The following is a 16,512-nucleotide window of genomic DNA, read 5'->3' on the forward strand; positions in this document are numbered from 1 at the left end:
TTGGCTGATCTGTGAAATAACTTAAAGGTTTACGGCGTGTAGATGCCTGCTAATAACGGCAATAACAATCTCGCCTTTTTAATCAGACACGTAAATAAGCAATTATGCAGAAATGCGTCTGCTGCGTTTCATGCCAAAACAATCTAAATGTGTGCAAATTTCTTCGGTGTAATGTAGGTGACATGTTTCTCAAGCTTAAGTGCAATGGAGCACAAAAAAAATGAGGTCAAATGTGGAAGTCGGGCATCGGTGCATTTTAGATTTTTTGTGAAGTTGAGTAACACGGCAGTCTGGCCCGGCGGTGTTGATAGCCCTTGGGTTTTTGGGAATATAATCCCAAATTGTTCACGTTTGGTCCCCAAACCTGATTCAAAATCACAGTGCTGTAGTTGCTTTTCTTGGCATTCATGTGGCCGGAGAGCTGATAATAGTTATTTTAATAACAGTAGACCGTAGCGGATACAGACAACAACATAAGAATAACCTGCATTTTCCGCTAAGAGTATTGAGATAAAGATTAAAGGACTGATTCACCATAAATAAAAAATTCTGTCATCATTTATTCACCCTGATGTCTTTATGACTCTTTCTTTTGTGGAACACAAAAGAAGATATTTTGAGAAATGTCTCACTGGTTTTGTGCTCATACAATAGACGTCAATGGGGGCCAATGCTGTTGGGTTACCAACATTCTTCAAAATATCTTTGTTTGTGGTCTGGAGGAGAAAGAAAGTCAAACAGGTTTGGAATGACAAGAGGGTGAATAAGTGACGCAATAATTCAAATTTTTTGCTGAGCAGATTAAAACTGTTCGTCAAAGAAAATGGGGTAACATGGGGCAACAGCAGTCTTAGATTACAGTAGGTTTGTTTTTCATAGTTTTTGTTGCGTTTTGTTTTTCTCCTAAATTTGGCTTTACTAAGCATCATGTGCTCATCCTTTGAGAATTAACAAACAGAAAGAGCAAAAATAATTTGTGAAATGAATAAAGAGACGGTATTTAAGGAAGGGGAACCAAGTTTTTGAAATTGCAAGTATACTAGACTCTGTTGTGTTTTGTAATGAGAAAAATATTTCCATTTATTCCTTAGTAAGCAGTGTTTTTAAGATGCACTGTTTTGGTATAAATTTGTGAAACTGCTAGCTGTCAACACAATCTCATGGCCGTTCATCACTCTTTTATTAGGTCGCTAATTCTCCTTTGTATGTTTTAGTACAATCTGTTTTTACGCCAGTGACCGTTAGGTTTAAGGGTGGGGCTTCATTATTGTTTCTTGACATTTTTGTAGAATTATTGTTGTACATATTCATATGAATTGGCCTCCAGATCAGGCTCGAATTGAAGAATATATTTGATTATTTTTGTAAAAGATCCCCAGGAACATCTTCTTTTGGTTTTCCTCACACGCTGGTTTGGGCTCTAATCGTACATCAAGACATGCAAAAAGTTTATAATATATAGAATTACTTTTTAGATTGTACTTTTTAGTTAGTTCACCAAAACAGATGAAAAGGAATTTGGGATGCATTCGATATGTCAAAGGATGTTTAACAACTACACATTTTAAGTTTGTTTTTCTATCTTTAAGCTGTCCTGACCCATAATCCTTTGATACACAGATACTGTCAAAAACAATTTGTGCTGCAGTCGGACTTAAATGATGCCTTTTCAGCGTTTTACAGACCTGCAATGGGATTTCTCCGTCAGCTTAGCTTCATAACACAGTCGCGTAGGTGGGTTCTCAACCTGCTTTGAGGTGCTAAAAATCCTAAACTTCTGGAATTCTTCACTTGAAACAATAACATTACCATTAATGCTGAGATCTGAAGACGCCCACTTCTGTAAATCAACGTTTAAAGGGAAGAAAACAAACTTCAGAAGAGATGCACAAGGCATATTGTTACTTTTTTCTAAAGTTCCTGATCAACCCGCAAAGAGTTGCAGGTTAATACGGCACGTCGGTGCTCAAGAAAGGTATAGCTCGGCTTTTTCTGTGAACGTGGCCTCGGCAAAGACATGAGATCATTAGAGTTTGTGAGTAACTGATTTGTTTTTCTGCCTACGGGCATCTTCCATCACTCAAGCCACATTTAATTCTGTTTTTTCTCTCTGTGGTTTTCGTTCGAAGCAGGCGGGTGTTTGACTGAGGTGCTTCTGAGCTCGTGGGTCCCGACCCCAAAAAGGGTCACGGATCTTTTCTAAATGGGTCATTGACCAATTAAAGCCCAATCTAAATAATTGAACACAACCATATAATCACATATAGCTTTTGTTGTTAGCATCTGTGGAGCATATGTGGTATTTTGCCACATGTTTATCTATTACACAAAAGATGCTGGGCATTGTATTGAGATGCATGTGTAGGCATCACATTTTTTTAATCCGCAACAAAAAAAAAACACCACATTGACCACATAGTTAGAGGTTGGTATTGCATTGAGTCACTGCTTGATGTCCGGCATACAACCTGGGACATAAACAATTTAAAATGTATTAATCCCCTTTAAAACCTTCAAATATTACAAAAGTGCTAGTTCGGGTTCCTGGATATTTCTTTTCATGTTGGATAAGTGTTCGTGTCAGTAAAAGACTGTCTATCAAATAAAATTTGACAAATTAATGTGTGCCTCAATTGGACTCATTTGGTTTTACAAGTTAATTAACATGTAAAAATGAGTCAAACTTATGAGTCAAATGTGACAGTCAGCTGTTTTTTACTGACATTGACTTATATGATATATATATATATATATGTCTTTAAATAATGGGAGTGTCCTTTCATTGTTTTTTTACTGTACATTTTTAAGTGACTTTAAAGTGATTTATTTTATTATTATTTTGGAAAAAAACTATATTTTACCTTTTCATAGTAAAATTATATGTATAGGCTTGTTTAATAAATCACAGTTTTTACAGTTTATGTGATGATTGTTCATAGTAAACTAATTAGCAGGTTTTTACTTATTTTACATAATTTTCACTGAGAATTCTGAACATTTTTACTGTCACTGTGATACAGATGTTCACGGCTATAGCAAGAATAGATACAAGGCTTATGAGTTGTTTGTTCATACAGACATTATTCAGTTCGCTGTAGCATTCTTAGACGTAGACTGTCAATCCCATTCATCTACACTGAATAGCCATCCATCTGCATGTTCACAAAGAATACTTCTTCAATGCTCACATGAATCATGAAATATTCTTTTACTCTCATCCGGCTTACTTTTTTTTGCCCACAGCAGTTCTACTGTTACCCTTAGTTAAACTTCATCTGAAACATTACGGTTTTAATATTCCGTCAAGCACCACTTTGGGCACGCCATCATCCTCTCATTAGGAGTCTCATTATGCACAAACTCTTTTCAATTTGAGTTTGTGTTTTTGTTCCCTGTACGCAAAGATTTTGTCTCTCATTATCCTCGAGCAAATATAGTTTACGAAAATGAAAACAGTCAACGTGAAGTTATGCAACTAGGTAAAGTGGAAGCAAAGATTGTGCCGAAGATGTCTGAATAAAATAATGTGTCTGATTTAGACATATTGGAATAGTGTTTAGATGTGCTGGCAACGTAAGCTTTATAGCTGGGCATCTCATCCATGTACAGTATCTCCTAATCGGGCATTAACAGTCTGGATACTGTAATTGTCTGGTGTTGAAAATGGCAGGGCTGGATGAATATATCAATTAAAAACTCAAGGTTTCGTTTTTAGAACTTTGGGACTTTGGGAATTCTTCTAATCATTATGAGAATTTCCACTATTCATTCTTGTACTCAAATATTACCATGTACACTCACCTAAAGGATTATTAGGAACACCTGTTCAATTTCTCATTAATGCAATTATCTAATCAACCAATCACATGGCAGTTGCTTCAATGCATTTAGGGGTGTGGTCCTGGTCAAGACAATCTCCTGAACTCCAAACTGAATGTCAGAATGGGAAAGAAAGGTGATTTAAGCAATTTTGAGCGTGGCATGGTTGCTGGTGCCAGACGGGCCGGTCTGAGTATTTCACAATCTGCTCAGTTACTGGGATTTTCACGCACAACCATTTCTAGGGTTTACAAAGAATGGTGTGAAAAGGGAAAAACATCCAGTATGCGGCAGTCCTGTGGGCGAAAATGCCTTGTTGATGCTAGAGGTCAGAGGAGAATGGGCCGACTGATTCAAGCTGATAGAAGAGCAACTTTGACTGAAATAACCACTCGTTACAACCGAGGTATGCAGCAAAGCATTTGTGAAGCCACAACACGCACAAACTTGAGGCAGATGGGCTACAACAGCTGAAGACCCCACCGGGTACCACTCATCTCCACTACAAATAGGAAAAAGAGGCTACAATTTGCACGAGCTCACCAAAATTGGACAGTTGAAGACTGGAAAAATGTTGCCTGGTCTGATGAGTCTCGATTTCTGTTGAGACATTCAAATGGTAGAGTCAGAATTTGGCGTAAACAGAATGAGAACATGGATCCATCATGCCTTGTTACCACTGTGCAGGCTGGTGGTGGTGGTGTAATGGTGTGGGGGATGTTTTCTTGGCACACTTTAGGTCCCTTAGTGCCAATTGGGCATCGTTTAAATGCCACGGCCTACCTGAGCATTGTTTCTGACCATGTCCATCCCTTTATGACCACCATGTACCCATCCTCTAATGGCTACTTCCAGCAGGATAATGCACCATGTCACAAAGCTCGAATCATTTCAAATTGGTTTCTTGAACATGACAATGAGTTCACTGTACTAGAATGGCCCCCACAGTCACCAGATCTCAACCCGATAGAACATCTTTGGGATGTGGTGGAACGGGAGCTTCGTGCCCTGGATGTGCATCCCACAAATCTCCATCAACTGCAAGATGCTATCCTATCAATATGGGCCAACATTTCTAAAGAATGCTTTCAGCACCTTGTTGAATCAATGCCACGTAGAATTAAGGCAGTTCTGAAGGCGAAAGGGGGTCAAACACCGTATTAGTATGGTGTTCCTAATAATCCTTTAGGTGAGTGTATATTTCTATTATACTGTTTTGCACATGAAGCATGTTCTATAATATATTCTGCGTACATGGAATGATCATTTATTTACATGATTTTCCTGTTTGAACTTCTGACTGTGTTTAATTGGCTGTGTGTGTGTATACTCTGTTCAATAAAAGCCAAGTTGAATTTATTGTTAAATCTATTGTGGGGTCATTGTGAGGTCATGATTGACATTATGACCAAGAATAACCTCATTATGATGCGGAAAAACCACAACAGTTACAAATCTCTATGATAAGTGAATGATACATGATGCATTTGCATTGAAGTGTCACAGTGTGACACTTGTGTTTATAACATTGCAGAAGAAAACTTTATTGCTCAGAAGATGCTCTTTTATAGCTTAGAAGATTACTAAGACTAAGGAGTTATTAGTTTCAGTGAAGTATCAACTTAGTGTCAGATGTTTCTCCTAAAACTGAAGAGGTAAATTGGGGACACAAAAGTAAAGAAATGATACATGTTTGAGTGCAAATCTCTTGTGAGATTTCTGGGTCTTTTTCTTCGGAGAATAGACACAGGGGACAGTTTCCTTTTGCTTTTCATTTAATCTCACTGATGTCTAAGAGAAATAACTGAGATAGAGATCTCATCTATGATTTTTCTTGGGGACAAGATGAGAATATGGGATAATATCTTCCTGATGTGCTAGACCCAAGTATTTTGCAGGGGTCCCAAAAATGACATCATTACATTTCAGTCTGTGTCTATTTATGCCTGCAGTACAGATATGAAACGTGTTCCTTTTTCACCAGGTATTTTTCAACCTCGACAATGCGAATACAGTATTTCAATAGATATAGGCAAACCATTATTTCACAGGCATCTTAGCATGAAATTAGATCTCTCTGAAGCAAACAGGTTTTATTGAATTTCACTTGATCTCTTATGCTTCAAGGTCTTGTACCTAACAATCTCAAATGTAATTTGAATTTAATTGATATCGCAGGGCTCGCTGTATTGATGTGATATGAAATCTAACCATTAATAATGGCTTTGACAGAAAGCGTCTAATTCATTTTTTTCCAGATAATGTGCAAGGACTTTTGGTATGGATGTGGGGACATGTCTGTAAACAAAGTTGAGTAATCCATCACTATACCAATATTTCTATTAAAATGTAGTTTATTTCTTCTCTACAATATGCATTTACAGAACATTTTTGCTTGACGTGTTTTGGCAGGCATAAAATATTTGTGCTGTTTGTTTGCTGTTGTACTTCTCCAAAACAACAGGTGGCGCTGTGGAAAACATCTGTGGATCCAGACAGAAGCAGCAGGGAACAAACATGTTTCACAGAGCTCACTACCCCTCTCCAGGTAAACTATAAACTGTTTACGCCGGGATAGTGTTCACATGCAGGTGGTGTAAAAATCCTTTCAAATTCAGTCACCATCTACTGTTGGGTTGAGTGTCTTTCTAAACTAAGCTTGGTTTATATCACAGAACTTCACACATTTTATGAACTAGAGCAGGCCTACCGCAGAGATGATGTATTTGTGTAGGCCAACCCAGAAGTTTCAGTTCCCTTGACCGAAAGCCTGTGCATTTTTCCCATAGATTTGTGTAAGATGGCAAAAAATAAGATCTGTAATTAACAAAAGTTTATGATACTTAATCTAATGTTTACAAATGAACACAACATTTGTTCCTTTTGAAGCCTAAATACAGTCGCCAGAAGTAAAAAGCTAACACGAGGCTAAAACAGACTACACTACGGTCGCTCGATATCAACATCACCACCACCAAGCCTCCGACAACTTTTTCGAACTTGATTAAAAACGTGTTCCCTGGTGAGTAATTACTCCGTGAATGAATTCACATCCACGTTTTTAGAGATTTGTGTCCATGTTGCATTATTTGTGAGATTTCTATGCGCGATGAAGTCTAACGTCACCGCCAAAGGATGTAGTCGCTTTTAGCAGCTTGTTAGCAAGATTCACTCAAGAAAGCTAAAAAAAATGACGAGCGTGTTATCAATGCTGTGTTTTATGTCATACAGATTAAAACATGAACGTATTTCAATGTTAACCACAGATCTTATTTCAGGTAATTTACCGAAAACCCACTTACTTTGGGGAAATGGATCCTAACTCACCTCCAGGGTTTGCATACAAAAATACATCATCTCTATATTGCCATCAAAATCACATTCATTTTTAGGTCATTAACAAGATTTATATAAGAGCTGTGTCTCCATGTTGGTTTATGCTGGTCTGTGGTGGTTTTGTGCTAGCTGCTTGTTTTCCAGCAAAGCTGAATTTCTTTTAATATCCAGATCCTCCAGATTGACGTGTTTTGGCAGGCATAAAATATTTGTGCTGTTTGTTTGCTGTTGTACTTCTCCAGAACAACAGGTGGCGCTGTGATTTCTTTGTTTGTACAACGCTAAAGGCACAAGTGTGTTTGAATCATGTGTTTGTTCTTTTAGACTATTAATGGGACTTACATATACTGACAGTAAAGAAGCACATTATGTAATTGTTGCTGCAGGACTTCTCTTTGAAGCTACTGACAAAGGATTGGGAAACTCAACTATATCCATACCTAAATACTGAGGTAAAAAACAGTGACTGAATCTTTTAATATTTGTTAGGGTCCCCAGTGCTGCTTTGATTTTAAAAACTCTACCTCATCTGCTAAGGTACCTGAGTTACATAAGGAATCATTTATTTTTAAAGACAAAAACACAACCTTTGAAGTATGATATAGGAATATTTCAAATTGTTTAGGAGACAAAATGTATATTTAAACATGACTCATCACATTGTGCAGTTCATTATGTGCATATACAAGCATTTGTGCTTTCTCTTGCATTTTTCTTGGATGTGTACGTTCGAGGAAACTGTAGAAACTTGTGCTGAGTTACAGTGGTTCTCAGCCTTTTTTGGTCCACCGTGACCTATTTTTTAGATTTGTAAGTATTTGCGAATATTCTTGAGTAGTTGCCTTTCTCCTGTGCATCCTATATTTTAAGTATTTTTAGCACAAGTAATGCATACGGGGGTCGACAGCATTTTAGTGCCGCACAAAAAAATCTAAGATGTAAAGAAAAAAAAGCCTACTCGCACGGGATTAGTTCCTGGGGAGGACCTCTAGTCATTTGTAATACTTGCAGAGGTTGTCTGTGATCTTAATCCCGTGCGAATCGGCCATGTCTGTAATTTGTAAAGTAAAAATTCCCCTGCAAAATTACCTACCATATTTTGACGAACACCGAGGTCCTGTGATAATATTAGTCCCGTGCGAATCGGCATCTCTGTGAATTTCAAGGTTTTATCCACCGTTTGCGAATAATGGAGGCTGTGTTGAAGTGTTTTGATATTATTTCGGGTGCTGGGACAGATCCATACCTGCCAACACTGTCGTTTTGGACGGGAGTCTCCCGTTTTGTTATTTCTCATGGACCTCTCCTAACATTTGAGACCCGCGAACCGGACAGAAGATCACCGCGATCGCGGGTCTCAAATGTTACGAGAGGTCAGGTGCGGTCATATATCATTAAACACCACACAACTATAGGCTATACAAACTATACGCAAAGCCTTGCCATCATATCCGGGAAACAAGTCTGTATATTTGAGTAAAATCACAGGCTTCACTTATCCCGTGCGAATGCGCCACATGAAATACAGATGTGGGGAGGTCATTTCTACAGTAAATCACACGAGGTCCCCAGATAATAGTAATCCCGTGCGAATAAAGAATGAAATGAATACGGTCAAAATATGTTAAGACTATTGTGGTTATAGGGCCTGCTGACCAGCCCCATCTGAACTCAGTGTTTGAAAACAGGCCTGATATCAGCGCTTACTGGACATATGCTGCAGACGGCCATTTTATCTCTGAGGAAGTTTAATTACTTTTGGCAGGAGTCTTGTTAAATCAGACTGAGCCAGCAGCTCACAGCTGCCAATATAAACCCTACACGCCTCCACCAAATGCTGTCTTCACCCTCATGAGATTGTCCCGTTCTGCATTTCAACATATTTAACTTGCAGGACATGTTTAGATTTTACGTATTTTTGGTTGATGGTTCTCATGTTGTGCAGTATGCACAGTATACACATCCCACACACATATATTATATAAACACAAACATTTATTTTGGAATCGATTAATCGAGATTAATCCATTTGACAGCTCTATTTTCTTTATTATTAATTAAATAAATTTTATTGTATATTCTGAGCATCCAAGGCCTGAGCATCCAATCAAGCATTTCAATGTTCAAATTTTCTGAAATAACTGAAATGTTGTGCAAATGACAAATAATCTTAAATCTTAATTTAAATGTTAGATTTATACCTTTTGGTTAAGTTCGTTTCATTTGTTTGTTATTACTGTATGTCGCTGAAAATAATCAATATCCTATCAGCTTTGTTTGGTTTGCTCATCTTTGTGTTACCAACAATATGTGCCGAAAAAGTTACGACCTGCTCCTTTTCGAAATAACAACATAACCCTCGCCAGTAATGTGGCCTCATAGAAGCGAAACGTCAGAAATAGTCAAAAACTTTTTTGGAGATGGTACACTATACTGTGTAGATTTATTTATTTGATTGACATTGACAGCTGTTATTACGGAGTGTTGGGTCTGTTGACATCCTTGACACGACTCAGAAATCCTGCAGTCACAGCTCTCAGACCTGAAGTGCAACTGTCAGTAAATCATTAAGAATTTTTCCATTTATGAACACCATGAAGAATAACTTCAGCTGTTTTTTGATGGTGAAGTCCTCCTATGACAGGTTAAAGTATTCCTCTAATATTCCATGATTCGTATCAAATCACAAATTCATGACACAAAAATACTTAGAATAAGCGTTGCCTTTGGGTTTTATTAAACAAAAATTACACTGTAAAAATGTTGCTGGAGTTATGCAACTGGCAGTAACTTACTGTAGATTTTTTAAAATCTAATTTATTGGCAACAGTTTGTTCAAAGATACATGAACATTAAACATTAACAAGTCTTTATCATTACAGAAAAAAACTATAAAATAACAGCCTCATGCAAAGCATTCTGGGAACCAGAAATCCTCATCAACCTTTTTCTGTTTTTTTTCTTCTAATTTTGGTTCCCAGAATGCTTTGCATGAGGCTGTTATTTTTTCTGTAAAGATAAAGACTTGTTAATGTTTAATGTTCATTTATCTTTGAACAAACTGTTGCCAGTAAATTACATTAATGTAAATCTACAGTAAGTTACTGGCAAACTGCTGCCAGTAATACTGTAATTTCTACAGAAAGTTTTTACAGTGTATGCTCTTTTCAGCACAAATCCTGCTACAATTTCATATAATTTTTTTATTTCAGTAGAAATGTGGAATATGCAATTTTATAAATCCATTTGATTTAAGCTCCAAACCTTCATTTATTGTTGTCTTTTGTCTCAAGAATATTGAGAATTTGAAGCTCTGCCAACAAGTTAGTTAATTATTGAATTGAATTTTTATTCTCGATGTCTTTTTCGTGCTGAATGGAGTCAGCCCAGGTGAATTCCTTTTCAGCGTCGCTTTGCAAAATGAACCCGCTTGTTTTCTGTGTACTCTGAGACAAAAATGAATTTAAATAGAGAGCGACATCGAAAAGAAAAGCTTAATGGCTTCGAGTCAATCAGGTGTCAGACTTCAGATAAAACATGGCTTCAAACTCTCAGCGGTGTGTCATTCAGTGACTACTGTCCCGCTCTTCTGCCATCTATGAGAAAAATCCTTTAGGAGCGTCTGAAAATGAACATAATCAAAGGTTTTGTTGTCTTTGCCAGCATAGAGCCATAGCAAAACAAACAGGGTAGAGAAGAATGGAAATCACTTAGCCTTGATAGGAAACAGCTGTGTTTTAAAGTATGCTTCTTTTCACATTCTGTGCGTTTGTCGAGTTTGTTTAGGGCAGGGGTGTCCAAACTACGGCCCGCGGGCCATCTGCGGCCCGTTGTCAATCCTGTGGCGGCCCGCGAGGGATTTAAAAAAATTATACAGATCTGGCCCGTTATAGGGAAAAACAAATGAAATTCACTAAATAACCATCGGGTGTCGCTATCACATGCAGCCAAGGCAGTTAGTAGGTAAGATGTACGTATTGTAATCGGGCTAAAAAACAACAAATTATTGTTGATCACATTTTGGTAAGTCATGGCGCAACAAAGAAAACGGAAAATCGAAAGTGAATGCAGGAGATTTCAAACACGTTGGGGAAATGAATATTTCTTCACTGAGGTCAGCGGGAAATGTGTCTGCTTAATTTGCCAGGAGTCTGTTGGGGTGATGAAGGAATATAATGTTAAAAGACATTATGAAACAAAACATCAGTCTTTCAAATCTTACACTGGTGCCGAGCGCAAACAAAAGGTGAAACAACTAGAAGCTACCTTGTCAGCACAACAACAACAATTTTTTCGTGCTAATAAAGCACAGGAAAATTCTACATTAGCTAGTTATGAGGTAGCTCACCTAATAGCGCAGCACGGAAATCCCTTCACTGATGGCGAATTTGTAAAGGAGTGTCTGATGAAAGTTGCCACTATAATTTGCCCAGAAAAGATGCAAGATTTTAAAAACATCAGTCTTTCAAGGAACACAGTCGGACGGCGAATTGAAGACTTGTCGGCAAATCTAAAAGAACAAGTGACAGATAAAGTACCCACGTTTGATTTTTACTCAATTGCGTGCGATGACAGCACTGACTGGACAGACACTGCACAGCTGTTAATATTTTTGCGAGGTGTGGACAGTGATTTTTGCATTACAGAAGAGCTTCTTGATATGAAGAGCCTTAAGAGTACAACAACTGGAAAAGATCTTTTTGAAGCCGTATCATGTGCGATTGAGAGCATGAATCTCCCTTGGGCCAAGCTCTGTGGCATTACAACGGATGGAGCGCCATCCATGATCGGCGAGCGGAAAGGAATGGCTTCCATGGTATGCAACAAAGTTCGCGAAAGTGGAGGTGAGGCTGTAAAAATGCACTGTATCATACACCAGAAAGCGCTCTGTGTCAAAGCCATCCATATGGATTATGTGATGACCACTGTGGTGAAAACTATTAACTTGATTCGTTCAAGAGCGCTCAACCACAGAGAATTCCGGGCATTTCTGTCTGATAGTGCTCACATCTCTAATCACAGAATTTAATCAGCGTTTTCAAGACTTTTCCGCTATTGATAACGACATCAAACTGTTCTCAACCCCTTTATCTGTTAACGTAGAAGAAGTGCAAGAGAATGTGCAGCTGGAACTCATTGAACTGCAGTGCGATGATTCTCTTCGCAGCCGCCACCAGCTTCTTCCCGTGCCTGAGTTTTACAAGAGTTTGGAAACATCCAGATTCCCCTTAATCAAACATCATGCACAAAGGATGATGAGCCTGTTTGGCTCCACATACATATGTGAGCAAACATTTTCGCTGATGACGCTGAATAAGAGTCCACTGAGAGCCAGTCTGACTGACAACCATCTCTGTGACCTGCTTCGTATCTCTACTACACGACTTACTACGGACTTGACATCACTTCTGAAATCCAAGGCACAACATCACTGTTCACATTAATAAAGTTAATGGTGAGTAAAAGAAAAAATATTGAAAGCAATATTTTGTAATATAGCCTAATGATTCCTAGGTTACAAATCTATGTAATATCATGGGGCATATATAAATATATATTTAGCACACACATAACATTTTTAGAAAATAGCACATTTAAAATATAAGTTAACAAAGACAAATTAATGGCAATAAATCAATTAGCTTGTCTAATAGTAGCTTTTTATTATTATTACAGACATGCGGCCCAAGACAACAGACATTTTTTTGCACCTGGCCCCCAGCAGAAAAAGTTTGGACACCCCTGGTTTAGGGTTTAATGTTCACCTTTTTATTTAATGGAAAGTTTAATCATGCACAGGAATTATCCATTAACTTGCATGGGTTATTGTTGAATTCAACGCAGTTTAAATTCACTGTTTTTCTCTGTTGTCACAATAAAATAGTACATATAAAAACATTCATTCATGACATAATTTAGTGATATTTTCAAGAATCACCAACCAGATTATTCAGTTCAACTTAAAAAATCAGTTAACAACTTTTCAATGAACTATTGAAGTTGATCTGGTTAACAAATGAGATTCACCGATTCTTTCATGAACCAGGAAAAAGAAAGTCATGCCAGTGTGAAACAACCTAAATGTGATTCTACCCAAAATATTCATATTCATTTAATCTTGCGGTAAAATGATAAATGCAAAGCCTAAATCCTGTTTGAAAGATCAAACGGCCAAATGTTAGTAGCAACAACCGAATCTCAGTTCCCTGGGATCTTGTGCAAGACTAACGTCACATACTAATCGGCTAAAGTCACTTTTTTCTTTATTGGGCTGAACCACAGGCTTTGATCTTGAGTTTGAAAATGATGACAAGTTAAGCGTGTTTGTTCCTCTGAATAATTTAAATCTACATCAAATTAAGCTAATTTCAGTGCACATAGCGTCTAGTGTTAGAATACGCATCGCTGTTTCTTTACATGTCACTTCTCAAAATAGCACGTTATCATGCTAGCGGTGTAAGAAAATGTCGAGGCCCAATGTGTGACTACTGTAACATCCCCCCCACCCTCTTCCAGAAATGCAGCGTACTGAAATGTCAGGGTTGGGTTTTTTTTATTCCCAAAGATGGTGTTGTTTGCCCCAGAAATGGGTGCAGGAACCATTCATCTGTGACCTACCTTTCCCTTCCAGAACATAAAGACAAACCTGCGCTCATCGCCGCCGGAGAATCGCTGGATGGCTCTGTGAGAAAACAGGAAGGAAAGTTTTCTGCAACCGGGCTGGTGAAATAAACAGAGAACATCGCAAATGAACTTCAGGAGGATCAAGTAGAAGGTTATGGTAAGAAACTTCAGACATCGCTTAAAATCTCTATGAGAAGTGGTAAAGGAGATTTTGAGGTGAGCTCTGTTTGATATTCTTGTGATGGCTGTCTGCCTAAAATACACGTGTCCCCGGTATGAACTGTAGAAGATGAATATATCACTTAAATCACGGTTGCGTGTGATGGTGAACAAGGTCTTTCATTTTTCTCGTCTCTTTTCTCTTGGGTCTTTCAGTGTTGTTTGGAGTCTATAGAGAATTGAATGTGTGTTCAAAAATGGGCGAGTCTTGGGTTTGTGGGACCCTTGAAAAACCGGCCTCATAAGTGTAAAAAATGGGCGTTTTTATTGTTTTATATAGACCACTACAAGATGTAAACAATGGTCCAAAAGAACTTCCCGTTTTCCCCTTATATATTTATACTTTTTGCCATTTTTGCCTTTATTTGTACAGTTCAGTGAGAGAGAGGACAGAAAGCAAAGTTGGAGATAGAAGGGGGTGTGATCAGGAAAGGACTATGAGACGGGAATCTAACCCGGGTCGCCCGATACGCAACCGCGCCACATGTTGGAGCACAGCCCATGACATATAGTTGAATCTTAAAAATATTTGTTTAACATTTGGTAATAAATGTTCTGTTGGGTGTATTTTGCTTAAAAGGGTGGTGCAACGGTGTGTCGTGCATTCTGACTTCTTTACAATGTTAAATGTGCTGTCTTCTCATGCTTAACATGGTCAACTTGTCAAAAAACGAGTTGGGCGTATTACGTAGTATTTCTGTGCTCGATACACTCCCCCAGCGATCGTACAGGTTTCGGAAAGTTTTTCTCGAACATATACAACTGTTTCGTAACTATTTTTCTTAGTCCCTTATTGGACAATTCTCCCAGAAAAGCATGCGGCACGCCCACGCGACAGCAAGGAGAGCAGGAGAAGGAGCATGCGCAGACATCACTTTCACTTGTGTGCAGGAGAGAGAGAGAGAGAGAGAGAGAGAGAGAGAGAGAGGGAGAGAGAGAGAGAGACAAAGCATACGTTGGTGAAGTTCAGGTGTTTGTTTGTTCACTGCATTTGGGTGATGAATGTTATATAAACGGTGGATATAACGCTGGATTTGGAGATGGTTTGAAACTGATATATGGAGCCGTCCCAGTGCTAAAAGATGCCGGACATGAACCGCATGCGGTGAGTGAAACTGATGTCTGTGTTTTGTTGGCAATGGGTGCGCACGTGCTTTAGTTCAGCCTGCCCCTCCCCCCCGCACGCGCCGTATGCTTTCGGAAATAATCGTACAGCTGTATATATCTTTTATAAATGTGACCAAACTAAATAATCTTCTAAGATACGAATTATGCAATACTACTCTATAGGTACTCAAGATTAATATGAGATTGGCAGAAACCGAGCGTGTTATGGCCGCTTTAAATAATATTGGCAATTGTACATTTCAGTATAATGTTTCGTTCCAGTGCCGGTTGAGTTTAGGGGTGTGGTTTTTAATAGCTTTTTTCTAAAAATCGTAGGGGGGGGAAGGGAAGGGGAAAAGAAAAGAAAGTGACAATAAATAACAAAAAAATAAATACTACACCAGCGAAGCACAATTTCAAATTGCTACTTTAGATTTTTTGTCATGATTCTGCCTCTTTTGGTCATGTTTTTCTTAGTCTTGTGGCAGGATCATGACAGACCCACGTGTTTAGTGTGAGAGAGACATGGCATTGTTTGTTTTGGCATGCCATGTGCTCTCTCCGGTCATCTTTGTTCCCGCCCTCTCGTTCCCTCATTATTGATTGTTAATTATTTCATGCCCCGCACCTGTTCCCCTCTTGATTTGGTCCCCTATTTAATGCCCTTGTGTTTGCTGTCCTGTGCTGATTCGTTTTGCTTTGTTTTCCGTGTCCCATACCTTGTGGATTACCTTGCCCCGTGTCTTGATGTTCCGTTATCGTTTTGTAAGTAAGTTTGAGTTATCCTGTTTCCTTTTGCCCCTGTTTATATTTCGTGCCGGTCTTGTTTATCCCCATTGTGGGTCTTTTGTTTATTAATAAAGTGTGTTACGTACCGCTGCCTGCACTTGGGTTCTCTCTCTCTCCTTCACTTTTTTCCTCTCTGTATCAACACACATTTAGTGTTGTGCTTTATAATGATTATCCCTTGTGGTGTTCAGGACCTGTTTTTAATGTTTACTAAAAAAAAATATGTACTTGTTTTCTTGTCTGGACAGACATTTATATTTTTTTACCCACATCCTCGATTTTTATAACTGTGATTTACCAAATTAAGATAAATGACAAATATTAACTACGCTGTATGCTGTCTATGTTGCATGTAATAGAGATAAAGTAAACATCTGTTCATCGGGTAGTTGGACAGATCTTGGACATAAGATAGTGTATCATACCACTTCTTGTTTGCATCGGATGCTAACAGTCCTAACAGCATCCATCCATCTCTCCCCTTCTGCTCTCTTTCAATCTACTGCGTCAACTATCGCTTTTCACTAATCCATTCCAATTTAAACCATCTGCATTTGTAATTATGGCACGGGAAGTGTGCGTGTAATTAATACGCTGCCACCGCATCCCAGAGGAGCA

Source organism: Triplophysa rosa, linkage group LG18 (assembly GCF_024868665.1).
Source record: "Triplophysa rosa linkage group LG18, Trosa_1v2, whole genome shotgun sequence".
Taxonomy (NCBI): Eukaryota; Metazoa; Chordata; class Actinopteri; order Cypriniformes; family Nemacheilidae; genus Triplophysa; species Triplophysa rosa.